This window comes from Pongo pygmaeus, chromosome 14, assembly GCF_028885625.2.
Source record: "Pongo pygmaeus isolate AG05252 chromosome 14, NHGRI_mPonPyg2-v2.0_pri, whole genome shotgun sequence".
In the NCBI taxonomy this organism is placed as follows: Eukaryota; Metazoa; Chordata; class Mammalia; order Primates; family Hominidae; genus Pongo; species Pongo pygmaeus.
Window position 1 is genome coordinate 30,350,651 of NC_072387.2, and position 23,980 is coordinate 30,374,630.

A 23,980-nucleotide genomic window follows, 5' to 3' on the forward strand; every position below is an offset into this window, starting at 1 on the left:
CATACACGTTGCCAAATTACCTTACAGAAAGTTTGTATCAAGTTTTCACTCCCATTCCATGCGAGAACTAATTTTCTTTCTATCTCAGATGCTCTTATGCTTTTAGAATTGCAAATTTGGCAGGGGGACATGTCATCTTGTTTCCATTTTTGGCTGACTTTATTGTTAACTACATCACTCCAGCTATAGGGTGAATAATGGCACTTTGTTTCTTTACCTTCTCTGGCTTTCCAGAGGAAGTGAGAGCAGTAAAAACTGGAGCACACAGAATCAATGCAGCTGTGTTCTGCTCGCCGAGCCGGCTCTCCCAGAACCAGCTCAGCTCTGCCAGCCTCAACAGCACTGGTCAAGGGGTGAGGAAGGGAGGGGAGGATGACTCTACCTCAGACCTCATTCTCCCTTGTGCAATGAATTCTACAGGGAATAAGGGGAAAATGAGGATAAACCTTGGGAGGGGACTGCATTTTAGGACTAGGATTGATGGAAACAGATCCAGACTCACTTAATATTGTAATATGTCCATGGGTCAACTCCAAACCCGTTGACTCTGCCGGCTGCTGTAGAGATGAATTGCTTTGCTTGAATCTGCATCAGCCCCCAATCTAAGCCTAATCTTTACTGCCTCCTAAGGTGGTGGAGAAGGAGGGTTTGTGGGTAAATAACCATTTATTATTCATTCATCAAACCTTTAGCAAACACTTGCCATGGGCCAGACACTGTGCTAGATCCTGCGGACACAGAAAGGAAACAAACATGCCCCTGCTGATGAGGTTCTTACAAGCTATTTGGGGAACACGTATGTAACCTAGGATAACTGAGCAATAATTGTAGAAACAAAGCAGATTACACGTAGGAAAGGGCAGATCTTTCCACCCAATAACCAACTTGAGATAAGGAAGTTAAGAATAAACACCAAGGTTTTTGGACCCTTGCTAAAGAGTGAAATATGTTTTCACCATCTCTGCACATAGCATATTCTTGATTATCTCTTTTTATTTTTTATTTTTTGAGGTGGGGTCTTGCTCTTTCCCAGGCTGGACTTCAGTGATGCAGTCATAGCCTCGAACTCCTGAACTCCAGTGATCCTCCTACCTCAGTCTCCCAAGTAGCTGGGACTGCAGATACTTGACACCATGTACGGCTGATTTTTTTTGTATTCTTCTAGAGATGGGGTCTTGCTATGTTGCCCAGGCTGGTCTTGAACCCCTGGTTTCAAGTGATCCTCCCACCTTGACCTCCCGAAGAGGCCAGATACATGCATGAGCCACCGCACACAGCCAACTCCCTCTTTATTAATAAAAGTAATAAAAGGGGCTAGTAAAAAAAAACACTTCTAACAAACTATAATATCTTCCATCCTCTCCGTGTCTATTGCTAGTACCTTAATTCAGATACCCATTATTTTATCTCTCTAACATGAATCTTGCCTCCTGGAATCTATCCTTCCAGGGAGACTTCGATTGCATCCTCTCTGTCCTGCCCCCCCACCCCCATCCCAGAAACAGAGTCTTGCTCTGTCACCGAGGCTGAAGTGCAGTGGTGCAATCATGGCTCACTGCAGCCTCAACTTTCCCAGCTTAAGTAATCCTCCCACCTCAGCCTCCTAAGTAGTTGGGACCACAGGCACACACGACCACACCTGGCTAACTTGTATTTTTTGTAGAGATGGGTTTTCACCGTGTTGCACAGGCTGGTCTCAAACTCCAGGGCTCAAGTGACCCGCCTGCCTTGGCCTCCCAAAGTGCTGGAATTATAGACATGAGCCACCATGCCTGGCTGGCTTCCATATTTTAATGTAATCAAAGTGATCATTTTTTCCTGTTTTCTAATGTGAAACCATCCTTGCATTTCCTACTTGGTCATGATAGCTATTTTAAAATAGATTGTTAGAATTTCTTTGCTAATGTCTTGTTTCACTATTTTGCCTCCATGCTTATACTGCAGACTAACTAACTCATAATCTCCCCATTTATGTTGTCCTTGTTTGATGCTGGTATTGAGGTTATACTGCATCTATCCAATCAGCGGAAGCACTTTCTCATTTTTACATTCTCTAGATCGTTTTGAATTAAATAAAGACTCTTGTCCTTGACAGTTGGCAAATGGTAGTTCTTTGGCCTCATCTTCTAAAAGCAGCATTTTTATACAGTTGATGCATCTTCTCTAGTTGGCCCACAGGACACTCTCTAGGCTGTCCTTCAGTCTCACTTACAGTGGAAATGTCCTTTCCTTTCTGCACTTCTGCACCCCATTCCTTCTTGCAGAGCTGAGTTATTGGCCAGAGACCAATTAAAACAGATTGTTCTCTCCTCTGGCATTGTAGCAGAGCTCTTTGGTTTGACCTAAACATTTTCCATTTACAATAAAAATCTACCCTTAACTCACTGGGTCAGTTTGCTACTCTGCTCTTGTTGCCCCCACAGCACCTTCTGTGCCACTCTGTAGTGCTCCCCACATTGTATGACAATCAATCCTACACGTGTTTTATCTCCAACCAGAACTTGAGCTCCGTATACACTGTGCTTTGTTCATCCTTGTATTTCCCATGCTGAGGAATTGAATTCTCACGGAAGTAGCAAGGATACAATCCATTTTTGCATCCCATTTCTTGTGCCAGGCATACACACACACACACACACACACACACACACACACACACACAAAAACCGAGTAAATGTTTGTTGAATAAATGAACAAAATGTTCTTATCAGCTAAACACAAACAGCTCATTACAGCTGTTTGTTTGTTATATTATCACTGTGTAACAGGAGGTGCTGATGTCTCAGTCCTCGTCTACTTTCTCAGTCTTGATCCACAGTTCTCTGTTCTCTGCCTTCATGGGCTGGGCACGCAACCTTCTTCTGTAAGACCTTCCATGTCTAGTAGTTGTATGATTTGGTCTTTGCTGTCGTTGCTTCAGATTCTTACCCACGCATTCACTCTCTTATTCTATTTCCACTGCTCTGTTGCTAAGGCCTCCTTTCTATGGTTCAGATTTCCTTGAGCGCTTTCTAGAATTCTACTGATTTATAATTCATTCTGGCAGACTCAACAGGAGGGGCTCCTTACTGTAATGAGACACAGCCAAGAAAGTCTGGCTTCCTGGAAGCCTAGGTTCCCAGGCATAGCCTCCCCCAGAAACTAGAACAAATGCTGTCACTGAGGGACTTCTTGGCTCTCTTTCCTAAAGTTTCCCAAAATGCTACTTAAAAGGCTAACCGGACAATGTCCACTTTAAGTTTTAGTTTTGTAAACCACTATGTGCAAACCACTATATCTGCACGTGCCAAAGGAAAACTTATTTTTTCATCAGTTATTTAATATCTTAGGCAAAAGTTACTTTGGTTCAAATCATCCTTAGTAGTGACACCAATTCTCTTGAATTGGATGTTTCATAAAGCTACTTCTGGGACCAGGTGCAGTGGCTCACGCTTGTAATCCTAGCACTTTGGGAAGCCAAGGTGGGTAGATCACTTGAGGTCAGGAGTTCAAGACTAGCCTGGCCAACATGGTGAAACCCCATCTCTACTGACAATACAAAAAATTAGCCAAGCATGGTGGCGTGTGCCTGTAGTCCCAGCTACTCGGGAGGCTGAGGCATGAGAATCGCTAAGATAAGTAAAGAAAGCTACTTCTGTAAAACAAGCATATTATCTTTTTAAATGAAACAAGAAAATAAGGCTGGGCGTGGTGGCTTAAGCCTGTAATCCCAGCACTTTGGGAGGATGAGGCAGGCAGATCACGAGATCAGGAGATCCAGACCATCCTGGCCAACATGGTGAAACCCCTTCTCTACTAAAAATACAAACATTAGCTGAGCGTGGTGGTGCATGCCTGTAATCCCACCTACTCGGGAGGCTGAGGCAGGAAAATCGCTTGAACCAGGGAGTTGGAGGTTACAGTGAGCCGAGATTGCACCACTACACTCCAGTCTGGTGACAGAGTGAGACTCGATCTCAAAAAAAAAAAAAAAAAAAAAGAAAGAAAGAAAGAAAGAAAATATAGTTACATAAACACCAACAGAAGTACCAAGGATGTGTTACAAGTTTGCAGATTTGCGAAGTGTTCTCCGTGGTTATGGGTTTGATCTTTCATACAGATTACTTGAGGGATGAAAATGTTTTCTACAAGTCTGAATGTGGAAGAGTAACTCAGTTTCTTATTAGTGCTTATCTAAGAGGTGCAAGACATTCATATGCAGTGTAGAGGGACAAATGTAGACTTTGGTTAGATTGTATAATTCAGATGTGCTACAAGGTGCAACAGAAGCTTTCCAGAAACAGCTTTTGGAGAGACTGCCCGCCAGTTTTTTGAAAGCCTACAAAAGAACAATTGATATTCTTCTTTGTGGGGGTCTGTCCAATCTGATTGTGAATTTTTCTCATTGCTTTCTGAGAGTTAGAACTGATTGAAAACCAATATGCGAGCATATAGAAGCTAATTCAGTGTGCACATGTGTGCATGCATGTGTGCATATGCGCATGTGTGTGCATGTGTGCACACATGTAGAGCCTGTCATAGTGCCTTACCACAGCAGACCACTTGGTGAGCAGGAAAGAGCTGGCCAGCACACACTTGGCCTGGTGCTGCCTCCGCTGTTTCTCTTGGCATCTCAGGCTGTCAACTGGCTGCTGCATTGATTCAAGGCTGTCATTTTTTTTGTTTTTAAATTCAGATGATTTCTTCCATTTTTGTTTTTTTATTTTCGAAGGAGCTCAGGGTCAAACTCTCCTTAGTTTTTTTTTAATCGTTGTTTGTTGTTGTTGTTGTTGTTGTTGTTTTGAGATGGAGTTTTGCTCCTATTGCCCAGGCTGGAGTGCAATGGCATGATCTCGGCTCACCACAACCTCCACCTCCCGGGTTCAAGTGATTCTCTTGTCTCAGCCTCCCGAGTAGCTGAAAATACAAGCGTGCACCACCACGCCAGGCTAATTTTGTATTTTTAGTAGAGATGGGGTTTCTCCATGTTGGTCAGGCTGGTCTCGAACTCCCGACCTCTGGTGATCCGCCCACCTCGGCCTCCCAAAGTGCTGGAATTACAGGCATGAGCCACTGCACCCAGCCCCTTGGCTTTGTTTTGAACTCAGCCCAGGTTGAGTCCTGGAGACTCTGACAGGAGGAATTTCCAGAAACATCGTTTCAGGGGAGAAGACAAGGTATCTTGTTTGCCGTATATGCTCCCGCATAGAAGAGGAAATGACCGTGGAGGCCATCTGGCCCTGTGTTTTGATACGGCAAAATTAATGAATGCAATCAGAAGACCTTTGAGCAAAACAACACAATTTTGACTGCAAGTATTAGTTGGGTCTGCCAGGTGCCTCTCACAGCAGCAGTCATGGCAGCAGTGACTCTAGCCATGTCCATGACCAACTGCTGCATAACAAATAGCCCCAAGACTCAGCAGCTTGCAACAGGGTCCCCAGCCCACAGACTGGCACTGGTCCATGGCTTGTTAGGAACCTGGCTGCACAGCAGAAGGTGAGTGAGCATTACTGCCTGAGCTCTGCCTCCTGTCAGATCATCGGGGGCATTAGATTCTCATAGGAGTGTGAACCCTATTGCAAACTGTGCATGTGAAGGATGTACATTGCGTGCTCCTTATGAGACTCTAAATAATGCCTGATGATTTGAGGTGGAACAGTTTCATCCCCAAAACATCTCTCTCCCTTCATGTCCATGGAAAAACTGTCTTCTACAAAACCAGTCCATGGTGCCAAAAAGGTTGGAGACTGCTGGTTTACAACCGCAATGAACATTCATCATCCCACGCAGTGTCAGAGAGTCCGGAACATGGGTGCCCTGCCTGTGTGCTTCTGGTTCCAGGTTTCTCAGTGGGTTGTGGTCAGGGTATCAGTGGAGGCCGTATTCATCTGAAGGCTTGACCAGGAATAAAAGAGCTACTTCATGGGCGGCTCACTCAGATGCCAGCAGCTCAGTGCTGGTGGCTGGCAGGCAGCCTCAGCTCCTCACCTCATGGATCTCTCCTGAGCACAGTTTTCCTGTCCTTACAACCTGGTAGCTGGCTTCTCCAGAGCAGGTGACTCAGGAGAGGACAAGGTGAGAGCCACAGCACCTTTGATCTAGTCTCAGAAGTCACATGCCATCATTTCTGCAATGTCATTTTGGGGTCCCAGGTCAGCTCCATCACTGTGGGAGGTGGGTATATAGATGTCCTAGACTATTCAGGCTGCTACGACAGAACACCATGAACTGAGTGGCTCATGAACACAGAAATTTCCCATAGTTCTGTAGGCTGGGAGATCCAAGATCAAGGTGGCAGCAGGTTCAGCATCTGGTAAGCTCCTGCTTTTCATGGGTGGCATCTTCTCACTGTGTCCTCACGTGATGGACAGAGCAAATGAGCTCTCAGGCACTAGTCCCAGCCATGAGGACTCTGCTTTCATGACTCATCACCCCCCAAAGGCCCACCTCCATCAGAAGACGGCTGCTGACTGCAGCTGCCATCCTCCAAGATGGGGGACACAGAATTGGGGGACACATACATTGAGACCTAAAAGGCCTGGACAGCAGCAGGTGGGGATCGTGGGGGCATCTTGGAGGGTGGCTGCCGCAGTAGCATTTCCTGAGCCCATGCTTTCTGCCTTGCACTCATCTCCTGCACTTGATTTTCATTATCTCAGGCAGTCCCCACAACGACTGTATCTAGGAGTTCATTTTACCCTCATTTTACAGATGAAACGTCTCAGAGAGTGATGCGCTTGCCCAGTGTCTCACAAATGCAAAGTCACTGAGGTAGGATTTCAACCTAGGTCCAATCATCTCTGCAGCATTAGGGGTTCACCATTGCCATAGACTTAACTGTGTCCCCCAAAATTTGTATGTTGAAGCCCTACCCCCCCATGTGCTGATGTTTGGAGAAAGGGCCTTTGGGAGGTAATTAGGTTTAGATGAGATCATGAGGATGGGGCTCTCATAATGGCATTAATGCCATCAGGTGAAGAGCTACCAGAGAGCTTGTGTCCTCTCTCTCTGCAATGTGAGGACACAGTGAGAAGGCAGCTGTCTGCAAGCTGGGAAGAGAGTCCTGACCAGGAACTTAATCAGAGGGCATCTTGATCTTGGACTTCCCAGCCTCCAGAACTCTGAAAAGCTAATGTCTATTATTTAAGCCACCCAGTCTATGGAATTTTGTTAGAGCCAACCCAAGCTTACTAAGATAATCAGTATGCTGCACTTTTTATAAATGTAATTTTTACATTTATAAAAACAAAACGAGATTTTCTGCTCTATAACAACTGTACCTACATTGTAGATGGAATAACAAATCTACATACAGATTTAGTAATCTCTATGTAGATATAGAACGTAGTGTCTCTAATATAGACATAGTGTCTGTGGTCTGATGTTAATTTTAGGAATTAGCCGTCACTGATTGGGCCTTGTCCAGGTTTTCTTCTCTCTTGTCCTGGCTCTGTAACCTAGTTATCCTTGTCTTTGCTAACCCATAACCAACTACTGTATCAGGACTATTATGCCACTACAGATGACGCAGTGTGGGTTTACAGTTTGTCACCATTTAGACAATACTTCATCAAATATTTTTCTGTATGACTTTAGTGATGTCAGTTTTTGATTCATTCCTGCATAGATCTGGGCAAATTGTAGACCTTAGGAGGTGTATTCACCATCCAGTTCTCTAGAACTGCTTATGACATCTTTCTCTGAGCTTTCTTGTCCCAAAAGGAGGCTTCCTAAAATAGCCTTTAAGTGCCTTTAAAAAGAGAAAGAGAAATTAAGAGAAAAAAAAACCCAAACTCATTCCTTTACTCTGATGTGACAGTCCTCCCAAGACACTGCAGCGGCCTGGGTTTTGCTGTTAATTTCGTTCACTTATGTTTGGGCTATGTAAATCCTGCCTAGAGCTGGAATGTCATTATGTAAGGAAATATTTTTTGTTTATATTTTTTAATAGTACCAGTAATGTATATCTTATTCCGCTTCAACAATATAATTGGGTTGTTTATAAAAACTACACATCATCAAACTCACATTGTAACGATTATTTCACTTTTCAAAAAAAATGGCATTAGAAAAACTTGAATGATGTTAGTTATCTTAAAGAAGTGTGTAATATATTTTTCTGGCTGTCAGCTCCATTTGTTACAACCAACTACAGATGATAAATTGGTCGATCAAAACTCTGAAACAGAAAACCACAAGCCCCAAGACTATGAGGAGATCGGGAACAGCGCATAACTCCAAACCTGAGCGTAGACCACCACCACAAAAGCCAGGTACTGGGAAAAACCAGTCTGTGTTCCACCACCTGACATTGCTCTGTGCCTCAGAGCACTCACTCCCCATCACAGTCTCTTTTTACCAACAGGGGTCTAATCCCTAATTTATAGATAAGTTATTTCTAATTTAAAACAGAAAAATGCCACATGTGCAAAATTGCTTATGCATTGCTGAAAATTACAAAACTACTCTTACTAGTTACTCTTGGCACATGTGGATTATTTATACCTGCTATATTCAGGAACCAAGGAATTCCTAAGCACAGGAAGCTGAATTCACTGAAATGTAGAATCATTACAAAGCACATGTCAGATGTGGCTCATTCATTCCAAGCTTGTAGCCTGCATCAGTCTCCTAGGTGGTTTATTAAAACACAAATGACTAAGCCCCACCCCCGGAATTTCTGACCCAGTGGGTCTGGGGTAGGGCCTGAGAATCTGCATTTTCACCAAGTTCCTGGTGATGCTGGTGCAGTAGCTTCAGGAACCACACCCCAAGCAGGACTGCACGATTGTGTTTCTTAGGGAGAGGGACCACATGATAGTCTTACCCTTCTCCAGCCCTGGTGTGGTGCCTAGCACGTAATCATCTCTCAATAGCAAATAATAGCAACAGGAAGAAGAACTAACTATTATTTGGTACTAACCGCATGCTAGTTCCTGTGTTAAGTAAGAACTTTACAAAGATTACAACTCTATCAGGTAGACACTAAATTTTTCTTTTTTTTTTTTTTTTTTTTTGAGATGGAGTCTTGTTCTGTTGCCCAGGCTGGAGTGCAGTGGTGTGATCTCGGCTCACTGCAACCTCCACCTCCTGGGTTCAAGTGATTCTCCTTCCTCAGCCTCCTGAGTAGTTGGGACTGCAGGTGCCTGCCACCACTCCCCGCTAATTTTTTTTGTATTTTTAGTAGAGACAACGTTTTACCATGTTAGCCAGGATGGTCTCGATCTCCTGACCTTGTGATCCGCCCACCTTGGCCTCCCAAAGAGCTGGGATTACAGGCATGAGCCACCACGCCCAACCGACACTAACTTAGGTTTCCATTTTATAGAGGGAAAAATGGAGCCTTAGCGAGGTTAAGCAACTGGCCCAAAGTAACATGGCCAGTTTGTGGTGGGCCCAAGAAAAAAAAAGGGTTCTTGAGCAATGTTCCCAGGAATATTTTAAAAGAAAAAAAAAATTGTATACAAATTAAACAGAAAAGTTTTCAAATTGATATTGAGGGAGAAAAAAACATTGACCAAACTTGACTTTGCAAGCCATGTTTTTTCTCAGCAACTGCTAGATGTTTTTCAGTGGGTCCAGACATGTAGGATACCACCTTCATGGGCATCTCTCAGAGCTTCTTCTGGAGAATGCTTTTGCTCCAACTGAGGTAAACATCTGTGAGAACCTCTGCATGGTGTCCACAGCTCTCTAAAGGGTCCTCAAAGGCAGCCCATGACTTGCTTAGAACAGCAGAGCCCCTTTGCAAGCTTTGTCTCATCTGTTCCTTCTAATTTAGCGAAAGAATCTGAACTCCTTGCGGTGAGGGTCTTATCTCCTGGCTTCACTGTAAACAATTCAGGATTCCTGCAGTGGCTGCCAAGGAAGGAAGCCTGGGAGAGCTTTCCCAAGGCCCAAGACCTGGCCAGCCGCGCCCCCGCTCCGTGCATGGCAGGCAGAGCTAATTCTCTGTCAGTCTACGCATGCTAGGAGAATGCTTTGGGACAATGTCCTGATAGTAAACACCGTGCTGTTTAGACAGAATTCCCAATAGCTTTTCCACGAGGGAGCAAATGCGGAAGTTTTCTTCAGATAGCTTGCAGTTTCTCAGCCATCCCCAGCCCCACCCCCACAGAGTGACAAGAAACAATCACCAAATGGCCGTTGTTCCATTGATCTGTTTATTTCTCTGTCTTTGGGGCAAATGGATCAGGTGCAGGCCTGCTGTGGTTTGTATCAGGCACTTAGGCAGTCCTCAGCCCTGTCTCCCTCTGTTCCTTCCTCCCTCCCTGGAAACTCCTGGGATTCTGTTTCCGCCTCTGAAAAAAAAAATCAGGATTCTACTACTACTGTTTAATTTCCTAGTAAATGGTTATTGAGAAATTGGAGTGTAACTACAGGGAAACACTGCAGACTGTGAAAGACCCACGCCTTTGCCAAGCAGACGCTCTGGGCAAGTTGCCTGGGTCACTAACTTTGGCACTTTGGCTGTGTTGCTTTTCTTTGGGGAAGATTTATGGCTACGTTGTCTTTACTTGCCTGTGTCCCTATCAGGCACAGCAGCAGTAGGAATCACAAGTAAAAGGAGTTAAATTTCTCCACCTTTTGCACATCAAGAGCATGGTCTTTAGGGTCAGATTGCCTAGATTCAAACTCTGGCTACACCACTCACTAGCTGCCTGACCTTGGGTGAGCCACTGTCCCACCCTCTGCCTCTGTTTTCTCATGTGAAAAGGGGGGACAATAATATTATCCAGTTCCTGGGTTCCATGAAGTTGAAATATTAATACTTATGAATTGGCACAAAGTAATGCTCCATAAAGGGTTGTTGTTATTACAAAAGCTTAAAATCAACATTAAGGTATCCTCTTTAAAAAGTCCTTGCACATGTTTAGAAGCTGGTGAGGCTGCCAGGTGTTTTCATTGTCTACCAGGTACTTACAGTTTAAAAGAAGAAATGAGGCCAAACATGGATGGAGAGAAAAGTCCACTGAGTTCTATTCACAGAGGTGAACTCAGGTACGGCGCTGTCACAAAAGAGTGGATGGTACTGATTGTGGGAAGCTTCCTGGGGTCTGGGTCTGAGGAAGAAAACTGCAAGATAACCAACGATAAGGAGGAAGTAGGAGTGCTTGCTTACTTTTCTTTTCTTTTTTTCCCCCCAAATTAAGTTCTTTTAATAGATTGCATATATAGATGTTCAGCCATACTCTTAGATCAACTCTTTAAGAGTAGAACTTTATATCCAATTTACATGCTCTAGATACCACCTTCCTTATTTTTTACAGTAAGGTCTGGTATTCAGATACCCACTTGTACACTGACAGCGTTAAGAAAAACAGGACACAGAGGGTTGTCATTTTTAGCAGCAATGAAATACCGCTAACGCCTTTTTACATACCGAATTCAAGTCACTATCAGAGGTGAGCGCACCACAAAGTCAGCAGGTACAAAATTGCTAGTTCATTTTTAAATTAATAACTTGAAATTACCCTTGTCCCCCACCCCATTACATCTTTTTATAAACAGCAAACATTTTGCTCTTTTATACATAGGCTAGCAGGCTTGTTTCAATATGAAAGTGCCAATTCATTTACTGATTTTTATAATCAGTTATGTAGTGCTACAATAAATGACCAATAATCTACATAGGAACAATGACGAATGGAAATGATGAAGATTGAATAAGGCTATCAGATTACCTTATCTTATTGACATATAAAGAATAGATACCGAATGGTGAGGAAGAGACAGAAATTGGACAAATGCTCATAGGTGTAAAAATTCCATCTACCTTTGAGTTTTATACTGTAAATGAGACATTTTAAATAGTCCTGTAGCCCATACCTATTCTTTCCTCAGAAAAAGAAAAGCTGCCTTCATGACATCCCCTCTTTCAGATTTCCACAGTGTCACTTTGAAGCTTCACAGTCAGGATCTTACTTTCTTCAAAAAATAAAGAAATATGCCCCCTAAGGTACCTCCCATCCCCCTTGACCCCCAAAAATCCCACTGGTTTTTTTTCCAGTGCCAGGTTACATGATCGGGTCCCATCTCCTGGGGTTGTTGTTTCTTTTGTCCATCTATTGATCATTAGTTTAGAATAGATAAGATGAACCACTTCTGGAACCACTGCTAGGAGGAACACAAGCTCTTCACTACAATCACACAGCAGGAAAGAAAGAGATAACTCAATTCATCCCTGGTGCTGGGCCTCCAAAATTGAAAGAACTTGGCACAACTGGAGCACTGAATTTGTATCCTCCATGCTTCTCAATCGTTTTGGATTCATGGACTGCTCTTCTTTGATCAGCCAGAGTTGCTATATAGTGTAACTGTTTTCTTTGTTCTTCATGAAGACGGTGAGTCAGAGCCTGATACCATACAGGATTACGATTCTGAATAGTTTGAAAGATAGCTTTGAATATCTGATACGCATCAACAGGGTTATCTTCATCATCAATGATTGTGGAATAGCCTTCCAGAGCAGTCTTCTTCCACATCATCTTCTTACCAGTCTTCATCATTTCCATCTTCACCAGCCTGCTTAGCCAGAATCTCCAAATATTCTTGCCCATCTTCATCAATATCATCTTCATCACTCCCCAGTTCCTCTGGTCAGTGCTACACCCTTTGCACTGCAGAATGATGACCTCTAACAATGTTGCTGCATGACACTCTACATCTTCTCCTGCAACTCCTATGAGAACCTTTTTGCACATACTGTATATCTTTCAAGATACTTGGTGTCAGACAGAAGTGTGTCTGTATCAACTGTTACCTAATTATGAAGGAGGGGCATCATTATCTTTAAAGTAATCAAAGCCATCTTGCTGGAAGACTTCAAATACAAGGGGAAGTAGCTGCCACATCTGTGGAGACACTTGTCATGTCAAACTGTGCACTAAAGAGAAGATCTCCTCCTGGAATTCTAAGACGTGCTGTTGTAAAACAGTAGGAACGACCTGTAAGCAGATTCCCTCGAGCTGTTGGGTTATCTCTTAATGATCTTCAGCTACACTAAGAAGTGTGTCAATTGTATTCAGAATTCCCATAGCAGTAACTGCTTTGTCATCACTACCTTCTTCATCTGGCCCCATCTGGATTACTTGGTTAAATGTCATTGCCAAATGTTGTGTCATTTCTACTGCAATAGGAGTAAATTCTTCACTATATTCACAGATCATTTTCTGAATTACATGGGTAAGGTCATCATTTTCTGTTTCTCTTATAATATGAAGAAGAGCCTGCATTACAGTTCTGATGAATGGTGTGATATATTCTTTGGCTTTTTCTTGATTGCTGATCAATACTTGAAGGGCAATGGCAGCTTCCACTTTCACAGGCATTTCTCTATCATCAATCAGACATCTTCTTGTTAGCTCTAAGGCTGTTTGAAGGTTCTGATCACTTTCGAACTTCACTTCACAAAAATAGTGAAGTACCCAGCAAGCCCTTGCTCTCATGTAGCGTAGTTCACTGCTAAAGAGTGGGAGTACATGATTCTGCAACATGCATTCCATCTGATCTTTATAGATCTTCTTCTTCAGAAGTATTTCAGCTAAAGAGCCAATCATATGCAGGGCTCCATCTTTTTTCGAGGGTCAGCATTTGGTTCTGTAAGAATCTGGTAACAAAATCCCATAGTCTTTTGCAGTACCTCTTTCCTCTTACTACAGGCTGTAAACAAAAGTATCTGGGCAGCAGTGGTAGGAGAAATGAAATCTTCAAACACATCAAACTTCATGCGGATATATTCGTAAGGGTCTTCTTGCCAAAGTTCCTCATCAGCATCTGTATAGCACATCAATGGAAAAATAACATCTTGGATAATGCCTTGTATATGGGGCTTTGGATTCTTCCAGGTGAGAGCATGAGAAACTCCTTGATTTAATAAAAATTACAAAGGCAGTGAAGGTCCATTGGGGAATATACAGGAATGTTTAAAGCAGAAAATAAAACTCCTCCACCCAGAGATCATTGTTAATTCCCTAACACATTTCCTGTTTCAGGCTTTTGAGATAACCTGGGCAGACTCTGGTCATGGGAAAGGAAGGCTCAGGGGCCCTGTGAGATGCTGGTGCTGTCCAGCGTGGCCCCAGCTAGGAAAGGATGGGCCTGGGGTTCTGGACACACACAAAGCAATGGGATTTGTCAGAATCATCACCAGCTTCCTCTAAGCCTGGGCAGCAGAGTCTTCTAAGCACCCAGCAACATATAAATTCGCCAGAGAAAGCAGTTATTAGAGTTCATACAGAGACAGCAGCTGATGATAAACTGATTTTCGGTTTTTAAAGATTTGTTTGGTGTATTAAAATGTGTTTTTGTTGTCTTTCGTAGTCTATTGACACCACCTTAGAACCTCTCTCATTCATTTCTCATCTATAAGATGAGGAAGGTAACACCCACACTTCTTTCTCTTAAGTTACAGACTCCCAGGGAGCAGGGTGCTGAAAGCTCTTTCAGGACACAGTCTAGGTGTAGAACCCCCTAAGTGTCTAACATAACAGACAGACAAGGTGGATAGAAGGGCAAGGTGCCTTTCCAGGGCAGCTGCAGAGTATCAGAACTTCTCAAAGGAAGGTGGATGGCCTGGTGGGACGCAGTGCTCTTATCTAGATTCTGGTGAGAATGGCAGTCCTGGAGGTGAATTTAGTCATAGTCCATCAAACAAGTCTAACTGGACATGCCACTCTACCTCTTCAAAAGCTAAACAGCCCACTTGACAGAAGTTTCCAACTTTGGTTTAGCAATTCTATATTGTATAGATACTGCTTTCGTCTGCTGTAATGAACAGGAGTTATAATTACTCCAAGGTTTGTTCTTTTTTTAATGTGTACACTACTTTTACATCATCAATTGTTGGTCCATTTTGTTAGTTTCTTACATTCCACATAGACTAGTCTGAATGTTTGCAGTGGGATCAGATGTTACTAGCATATTGGCAGATTTTTTGTCTTATTTTTTTTCTATCACAGCCTGCCTGCCTGCCTTGATCTGTAGAACTAAGTCTCATTCAGGTCAAGGATCATGTGCTTGAAAGGAACTGAAACTCATTCACAGGGTCAGAGCGGGTGGTGGCAGACAGGAAACATTAGAGAATGTCAGGCAAGGCAGGGGCTCTCCTGGTATTTCTCCCAATGGTCCCATTGTCTCTCCTCTCTGCCATTTGTTTCCTTTCTTTCCAACCCCTGGACCCATACCCTCTGTGAGGCTCTTAGTTTCTGCTCCCGCATAACATCAGCTTGCATGGAGAGGCCGCTACACCGGCTCTGGAATTGGTGCTTAGTGGCTCAGGGCTCACCTCTTCTGCTGTCTTCAGCAGAGGAGCCTGCAGGCTCCACGTTAGGGAGTTGCATCTCCTAACAGAGAGAGAGAGGGAGGAGCCCCTTGACTTAGAGTAGGGAAACTTCCTGTCATTCCTAATGGGAGTCACCTTATTGTCTTGGGAAAAGAAACTTAGGACACTTAGAGCCTCAGAGTGCAGGCAAGAGGCAAAGCGAAGGCAGGAACCGGGGGCATGGAGGGTGTGTACTGCAGGTTTCTCCTTTTCCACACCTCCTTTGGCATGCAGAATACACATGATCCCTTGAGGGGTCGTATGGACCAACCCAAACCACCCCCAGCACAGTTTCTAAAATTCACCAACCAAGTGGTTTAAGGAGCGAGGGAGAATTAAGCAGAGTTCTTAGTTCACCTAGTGAGAATTACTAGCCAAGGAATTCTTCCTTGACTTAGGTGAGATTGTCAAGATTCAAGGGATGGACGTTTTTGTTGCTCAGAAGCAGGAAGGAGGCAAGAGTTCATTTTGGAGGTGAGGAATAAGGAGGAGGGCAGCCCAAGGAAAGGTGCGCTTTGAAGGAGCAAAAAGGAACCAGGAGGCAGAAGGACACAGGAAGCCTAGTGCTGTTGTTGACAATAGGTGCTCATTAAACTTCTGGTCAATTAACTGGAAGAGTAAGGAAAAGATGAATGGAAGGCAAAAGGGGGCCCACTCTGGAATGTGGATTTCAAATGTTCCCTATTCCCTATGCTTTTCCCTGCAGCTGAGAGCAACTGCCTTTGGCTCTGCTCCTGGCTTGGGCCCTGTGGTTCTTGGGGAGGTAGGAATAGAACAGGGGAGCCAGGAGCCCTGTATCAAACAGGCGAGAGTCTTGCATCTTCCTTTCTGATGCATTCTAGAAGTGATGAGAGAGCATCTTCCTCCACTCCCAGCATGTTGCAAGATCCTGCTGGAATTCCACTCACTTCTCTGCCCTCACTTGCTACAGGGACTTCCTCTCCAGGATGAAGTCATGGGGACAGGAGCCATGGGGAGCCTTTGTGGCTGTGACCCATGATGGAGTCTGGGGGAGGGGTACCTGGAGGTGGGGTACAGCCTAAGGCCAATGAAACAGTTTTTCACAGCATTAATTTAATGGGAAAGGGAGGGACTCAAAAGCAGATCTTGGACTTATGGCTGCCACACTCTGCTCTGACCTGTGGGGCTGACAAATTGCTCCTCAGTAAATGTTGGACTTGGGTAACTTTCTCCTTCATGTCCCTTAAAACCCTCGACAATTGTGTTTATCTTGGAGTTTCCCTGACAAGAGAAAGTGAGCAAAAAATAAGCATTTATGTATATATATTTGTGTGTGTGTGAGAGAGAGACAGACTCCCAGGGTGCAGGACAGAGACAGATTCTGTCACTCAGGCTGGAGTGCAGTGGTATGAATATGGCTCACTGCAGCCTAGACCTCCTGGGCTCAAGGGATCATCCCACCTTAGCCTACTGAGTAGCTGCAGCTACAGGTGTGTGCCACCGTGCCCAGCTAATTTTGTATTTTTTTGTAGAGATGCAGTCTCACTATGTTGCCCAGGCTGGTCTCAAACTCGCTCAGGAGATCCACCTGCCTTGGCCTGTCAGCTTGGGGATTTGGTTACAGGCATGAGCCACTGCACTCAGTCCATTATTTTTATTATTAACTTAGCAGCTCTGGGAATCTTTACCATAAAAGTTTTCTCTCTCTAGAGATCATAATGGGAAGATTGGAGATTGTGAAATCAAACAAAAACGGGTTTAAATCCTTTCACATTCGTTATCTAATGTGTGGTCTTATCTCATCTCTCTGAGACCAGTTCTGAGGTTTGTATAATGAAGTTAGTAATATTACCTCATTAAAGCATTGAGGATTTAAGTGGAGAATACCAGTGTTGAGGTAGAAATGCCAGTCAATCCTGGCCGGAAGGGGGATGACTTGAGGACTGTTTAATAAGGGACTTATTTACAAAGGTATGGCCAGGGTAGGAAGCAACAGGGACAGAGCTTACCCAGGCTGGTAGTAGTGAGGCCACCCTCTCCAGCTCTGAGGGGGTGGGAGTAGGACATTGCCAGAACCTGCCTTGCAGGTACTGTGTGACCTTTAGTCAAGGGACAAAGCCATCCCACAATGACACCAGCAGGGAGGAGTTGACAGCCAGCGTCATTTCCTTCTCTCTCCCTCCAGTTCCCTGCCTGGGCTCCCTCCCCGTTGCTCAAATCCAACCAGAGGCCAGAGGGTAGGGGAGCCCCTGCAGGTAGTCTACTGAGGGCAGCCTCTGGGGACACAGCAGCTGGAGAAGGGTGAACCATAGAGTGAACCAAGGAGACAGAAGATCTCCAGCACAGCAAGAGCTCAAGAAATGAGATGGCTGTGATGAGTCATTCAAGTTCAGTTTAGAGCCTTCCAGCCCATAGCTGGTAAGTTTCTTGAGAACAGGCATTTTTGTTTTCTCACAAAGCATTGGTAAATCTCCATACAGATAATATGCACCCATCAATGGTTGCTGAACAGTGATCAGGGTCTGAAAAAAGCAAAAAATACTGACTTGTGAGCAAGTTTAACATTTGAAGTTCAAAGACAATGGTATCATAAATTTAAATTGCACAGCAAGGAATAAAAACAAGACAGGCATCAAGTCTGGTACAGCTTCATTTATTTCTTATTTTTCCTACCGAATTGAGTTTGCATCCAAGTACTCTTCACTCCTCCGTTGGCAGAATGATGATGTAATTAACTAACAGCATTTACAGTAAATGACAGCAAATTGCTCTGTAATTCAAGGGCTAACCCATGTGCCACACAATGATCTTTTGATGTCTGTGAATTTCTTCAAGGTGGGTGGGGAAGCTTTTTGCTTGTAGGGAAGGCTCTGGATGGATTGAGCCTCTGACATATCAACCGTAAATCCTGGGGTCCTGGGGCTTTATTCAGAGGAAGAAAGCACCTTCTACAGGCAGCAGTAGAGTGGACTGTTCCAGAATCAAGCCCACTGCCCTGAGAATTGGACTCTGCAATGGCTAATTGGACATTGTCCTTGTGCCCGGAGGGGTGACCCACACGTGGGACAGGAAAGGACATTGTGGCTTCATCACCAGAAATGCTCTGCCAGGTCTGTCCTTCTGGAACTTGCCTAACCTGCTCTGCAAAGGTTTCAAGGTGTTCTAATGCATCCACTTTAATTTATTCAAACCCCAATGTACAGTCAGATTTTTCTGGCTTCTGGCTAGCTGGGTGAAGAGAAGGGTGTTGCTGAGAGGTAATTAAATGGTGGGGCAGAACCATCAGGAAAGTCCATGGGGCCAGGTCATGCTTCTCAGGCCTCAGGTAGCTTTCTGAGAATAGCCTGTCTTTCAGCATCCCAAACTAAGGCCTCCACAGCCACGCTGGGCCCCAGAAATCTGCATTCTAACACTCGTCGCTGATGTGGACAGGCCTTGTTTTGGAAACAGGACTCCCAGGAGCAAGAGAACCAAAAAGTGTATTTCAGGAGAATTTAAACATAAAAAAAAGTCCTACCTTATTAAAAAAAAAACTGCTTACTTCCCCTAAAAAATATGTACCTAAGCCTAGCCACTTGCACTTATTTGTAGAATAATTGCATTGTGTTTACCTTTCTTGCAAGCAAAATGGCATTTTATTACCGATTGATCTGGCAAGAAAACAAGTGGGCTAAAACCTTTTTTTACCTTTTTTTCTCACCCAAGATCAAGTAATGATTGGTTCCACTAAAGGCTTAGTAGAACAGCCCATCCGTGTGACTGCTGCAAAACTGGGTGACAAACTCTACATCGGGGCATGTGACCCTTTGTGTTGTTGTCACCCTGTGGCACCACACCATCTGTTTGTTGAATTCCTCTGATGGGCTGACTTCTAATGATCCTGCACTTTAAAGAAGTGGCTTCTGCAGCATAGGCTTTAAATCCAAAGTCCAGGTGGTGTGAGCTGAAAAAAGGAACTGTCCAGACTCTGGTGCTAGTGTCGGGTGGGTTTCCACAGTCCATGCTGAATGCTGGGGGTCAGACGAGCAGCCAGGCATCAAAGACCGAGTGCAGAGTCTGCCCCATGTGGGAGGGAGGGAAAGGGAATCCCAGATCTGACTTTCATCCTTCAATTCCCATGCTTGATTTTTTTTTAACTTCCATGTTTCAGGATGGAAAAAAATTGCCAAAACACACAGAACAAGGCTAGTCCAGAGAATTGTTGAGGATGTGACAAAAAGTTTAAACTTAAAGTTCTTATGGCCCTCAACCTTCTGGAGTTAGAGGAGGGGAGAGGGTGATTTGCAGACCTGAGGTTTGCTGGAGTCCTAAACCTGAAATTAGTAGGGACAGGTTTGTTATTTGGCTGAATCACCTGCCTGATGCCTGCCTGAAGTCAGAGGAGACGGGCAGGGCCACCCTGTGTATGGAATCAAAGTAAGAGCTAGTGGCTTCTGGTTCCTGGCCAGATTTCTGTCTGTTTCTGCTTTTAATAGGCTCTGTACACCCAAAGGCTGTGTGATGGACACATAGTTACTATTCAGGACATAAGACAAACTTTCGCCTGGCATCAGCTTACCATGTGGCCAAGGCCTGCCTCAGTCCCTGTATGGTGAGTGCTGTTGTGCCTATTGTCCATGTCCCCTGGGCTGAAGACCCATGCCACATCTCTGGGACAAGGGTGGGGGATTAATAACCTTAGGACCTCGCAGGACCCTGGGGTCCCAGCCTTTGGTTGCCTGTACTGCTCCCGGATGGAGAAATTCACCTGGGAGTCCCTCCAAGTCCTCTGTGGATTAGGGAAGTGCAAAGAGGTGGGTGAGGTAGCCAGGAGGCTACTCCACTCAGCCCCTTCCTTCAGGATGTTTTCTTTCTGCCCAGAGTGGTGGTGAACGCACAGGCTGACATCATCCCTCTTTTGCAGGGTCTGTCCTGGCTGAGGCAGGTTTGCACCCTGCCTGGGTGCTCAGCACTTTGTGTGAAGGGAATCATTCAGGGCAGTCACAAGCCCCTGCACCCGGGAGTCCACCCTGGAAACCAGGGGCTGGCCCGTGGCTTCACACACATGGCCAGCGGGACTAGGACTAAGTGAGCAGAGCCCAGTTCTTCTCGTCCCCAGTGTGAGCTGATGTACAGGCACCTCCCTGTAACTGGATCAAAAGGAGACCGTTTGGCAAATACAAATCAAAGCACAGTCTAGGACCCAGCCGATTAGAGAAAAGGCATGAATCAGAGAAGAGAAAAAATGGGAAGAGGTCAGAGATAAAGGCAAAGCATGGTTGATGAGAACTGTAGAAGTACGTGGGAGGAGTCAGTGTTCTGATTTATTGACTACCTTTCAACTCATTGTTTAGTGTCATGGGAACAAGGCGTTTATCAGACAAGATCAGAAGTTTAAAGGTGGCCAGCTTTATGGGGTTAATAACTCCATGTCCGTGTTCCCTAAGTGAAGTGAATAGTTCTTTGTGCTGATAGCATGCTGAAGGTTTAACAGTGGTTTAGAAAAAGCACAGACCACGTGTGAAGAAGTAACCACTTATCAGATGACTGTGAAGACAGAAATCAACAGAACCAGTAAACACACTATTTTCCTGGACCTAAATAAGTGCCTATTCAGACGCTGACTGCTTTTTAAAACCTTTATTTTTCTCTCTATTGGCTTAACATATGTGATATAAGGAGCCGGGAATCTCTGCAGGTTAAACTGCTGAAAAGAAAGCTCTAATGAGCTATGGAGGAATGAGACAGGGTTCTTACACAGGGGTGGAGTGGGGGGCGCTTTCTGGCTTCATCCTGATTCACTTACTTGCCTTTGTGTGAGTCTCCTTATTTTCTGAAATAAAACCCATCCTAAAGGACAAGGATTGTTCAGTAAGGAAATTCAAGAGATTTTCATATAAGCTTGAAAGTAATCCAGAAAAGGAATTATAAAAATGCTTTGAACAATAGCTGTATTATTTATGTCCACTTATTAGGTGGCTGCTTTGAAGAGACAAATGCTTATTGGGGTTTTTAAGTTCTTGTGCATTTGTTTACAGGAGAGAGATAAAGGAATTTCCATCACATATGGGCATATCTTGTCCTGACCAACGAGTCCTCTTTCCTATGATGCTTCTTGGACTTGTGCAGAAAGTATTGCCCCTCCTTGCCCAAGGGCCAAGGACCAGCTGACTTCTCACAGGGCTGACTCACAAAACCATCTACCTAAAGCATCTCTACTTACCTGACCTGGGCACTGAAGCACCTTACCTTGTTCACCTCAGAATCCTCCAAGGGCCTGGAAATCACTAGAAATCAAGACAAGTCAGATAAAAGGATTTTGTGCTACTTCCAGGTGTCCAGGAGGTAAAGTTTGGATGCTGAAATGTCGAGATTTACAAGACGTTTCAGTGGCTTATGAGAACGACAGAACCATGTACTTGAAGTGGAAAATATAACAAAAAATCTGGAAAGACACAACTTTCATACAGCTGTACAAATTACTAGATTATTGCTCTAACATCTATCTGAGGAAATAGGAGTTTTGCTGAAGGATAGGGACAACCAATGTGGACCCTGGCTCTCTTGGGAAATTGTAACACTTTTGGGGTGGCAACTGGGAAGAGAGAGGATGAGGACATGAGAAGGCAGGGTGTTAAATGGCAACATAAAACAAGGGAAGGCAGATTAGAGAGGTAGGCAGCTGTGGCAGACACAGTCAACCATCTATTCTCCCTATTTCCCTCATAACAGGTCACATGTCCCTCAGGGTACCAATGTGCTCGGCTTAGAACACACAGCTTCCCTGACTCCCTTGCAGCTAGGGTTGACCATGTGACAAAGGTCAGCCAATGAGATGTGCTTGGAGTCACAGACTGAGGCTTCTGAGAATGCTTTTTGAAGGAGAAGTAGCTGACATGTGTTATTTGGATTGTTTCCCTTTGCCCTTCTCCCTTCACCCTGGGCACAGAGCTGGAATGCAGAAGTAAGAGCCATCTTAATGCCACAGGATAAATGCCACATGCTAAGTGTAACAGAAGAGAAATCTAGAACAAGCCTGGAAACTGATCGCACTGTGGAGCTGCCATGCAGCCTTGAATGGCTTCCCCCAAAAAATCTTCTGTTATAGGAGAACAGTGAACCTCTATTCAGTTGAGCCATCATGCTCAGGCTTCAGTTTCATAGGGCCATCTGGACCGAGTCCTAATTTATGCTGTACTCCAATAGATCAGACCCTGGACAGAAGGCCAAGAAGCCAGAGTTTCAGTCCTGGCTCTGTCCTGGCTGTCCTTATTTATGAGTGTGTGACTTAGGCAAACCACCTAGGACCCCAAGCCTCAAACTGGGGGTAAACTAACTGCCAAAACAACATCTCACAGACTGTGTTGAAACTAAAATTATTTAAAAGTATTTGAAAAGTATTAACATTATTAGGAAAGTACAGAAAGGGGTTAATTCAGTAAGGCCAGGCTTAAGAGAAGACATTAAGAAAATGTGGTGTTTGGAATTTGAAGTCTAGGAAAGGATGGCCAGGCATGGTGGCCCACACCTGTAATTGTAGCACCTTGGGAGGCCAAGGCAGGTGGATCACCTGAGGTCAAGAGTTTGAGACCAGCCTGGCCAACATGATGAAACCCTATTTCTACTACAGATACAAAAATTAGCCAGTCGTGGTGGCACACGTCTGTAGTTCCAGCTACTCGGTACAATGAGGGCACAAGAATCACTTGAACCTGGGAGGCGGAGATTGCAGTGGGCCAAGATTGCACCACTGCACTTCCAGCCTGGGCAACAGAGTGAGACTCTGTCTCAAAAACAAACAAAAAACAAACAAATAAAAACAAAGACAAGTCTAGGAAAGGAACCTTCATACGTAGCACACCTGGAGATGATATGACAGTTGAGGCCAGGGAAGGAGCCAACATTAGCAATGGATTCCCACATATTTCCAGCGGGCAGGTGGGTCCAGCCGCAGATGTAGCCAGAGATCCTGGTACCCAAAGGCCCAGTGGGATTAGACTGTGCAGCCTATACAGACCAGATGATAGCACAGAGATCAAACAGCCCCACCACAAAACTTCCTCTCTGCACAGGTTGAAGGGAAAGAGAAATGTGAAACACTAAGTACTTAGCCCAATGAGATTAAGTTCACCTGGTAGAGATTGTGTAAGCCCAATTGGAAATAGCAGCTCCTGGGACATTTGAGATCTATTGTAGAAAATAAAGTTATATTTCTCTGTGTATTTAAACGTTGTAAATTTCAATGCCTTTGCCCATAGCTACAGAAAGCTTAATGTCAGTGGGCGCAGGAAGGACAGACAGGGTCAGCCCTGGAACTAGATACCCCTGCTGAGCTGGGGCAGGTGCTAGGGATGCCTGAAAGTGGGGGAAAACAAGCAAGTCATGCAGGTAAAACACAATAGCTAGAGACAGGCAACAGGTGGTAGGTAGGCGTAAAGATGTGTGTGGGATGGACCATAACGTGAGGAAGTGGAGTGCAGCACAGGGAGGCCCAGCTGAGCTGAGCTGAGCTGAGTCCAGCAGAGATGTTAGCAGACGGCTGTGGGGGAAGCTGGCCATACCTACAGAACCAGAGCACAGGGGAGGAGAGGCAGGATAGTGCCGGGGCCACAAAAAGGAGATCGCAAGAGAACACAGAGTTATGGTCCAAAGGGGCAAGGGGACAGGGCAATCATCGGCACTAGAGTGAGTCCCTGGGATGTGGCCTCCAGAAGAAGTGACAGCCTGCGTAGAATC

General features: G+C 44.7%; 1 protein-coding gene and 1 pseudogene across 2 annotated transcripts in view; one reads left to right on the forward strand and one right to left on the reverse strand.

Annotated features, from left to right (window-relative positions):
* Positions 1-23,980, forward strand: part of SPATA13 (spermatogenesis associated 13) — a 327,713-nt gene that overhangs the window by 130,093 nt on the left and 173,640 nt on the right. The window lies entirely within an intron of this gene.
* LOC134738030 (importin-7-like) lies at positions 11,988-13,852 on the reverse strand (annotated as a pseudogene).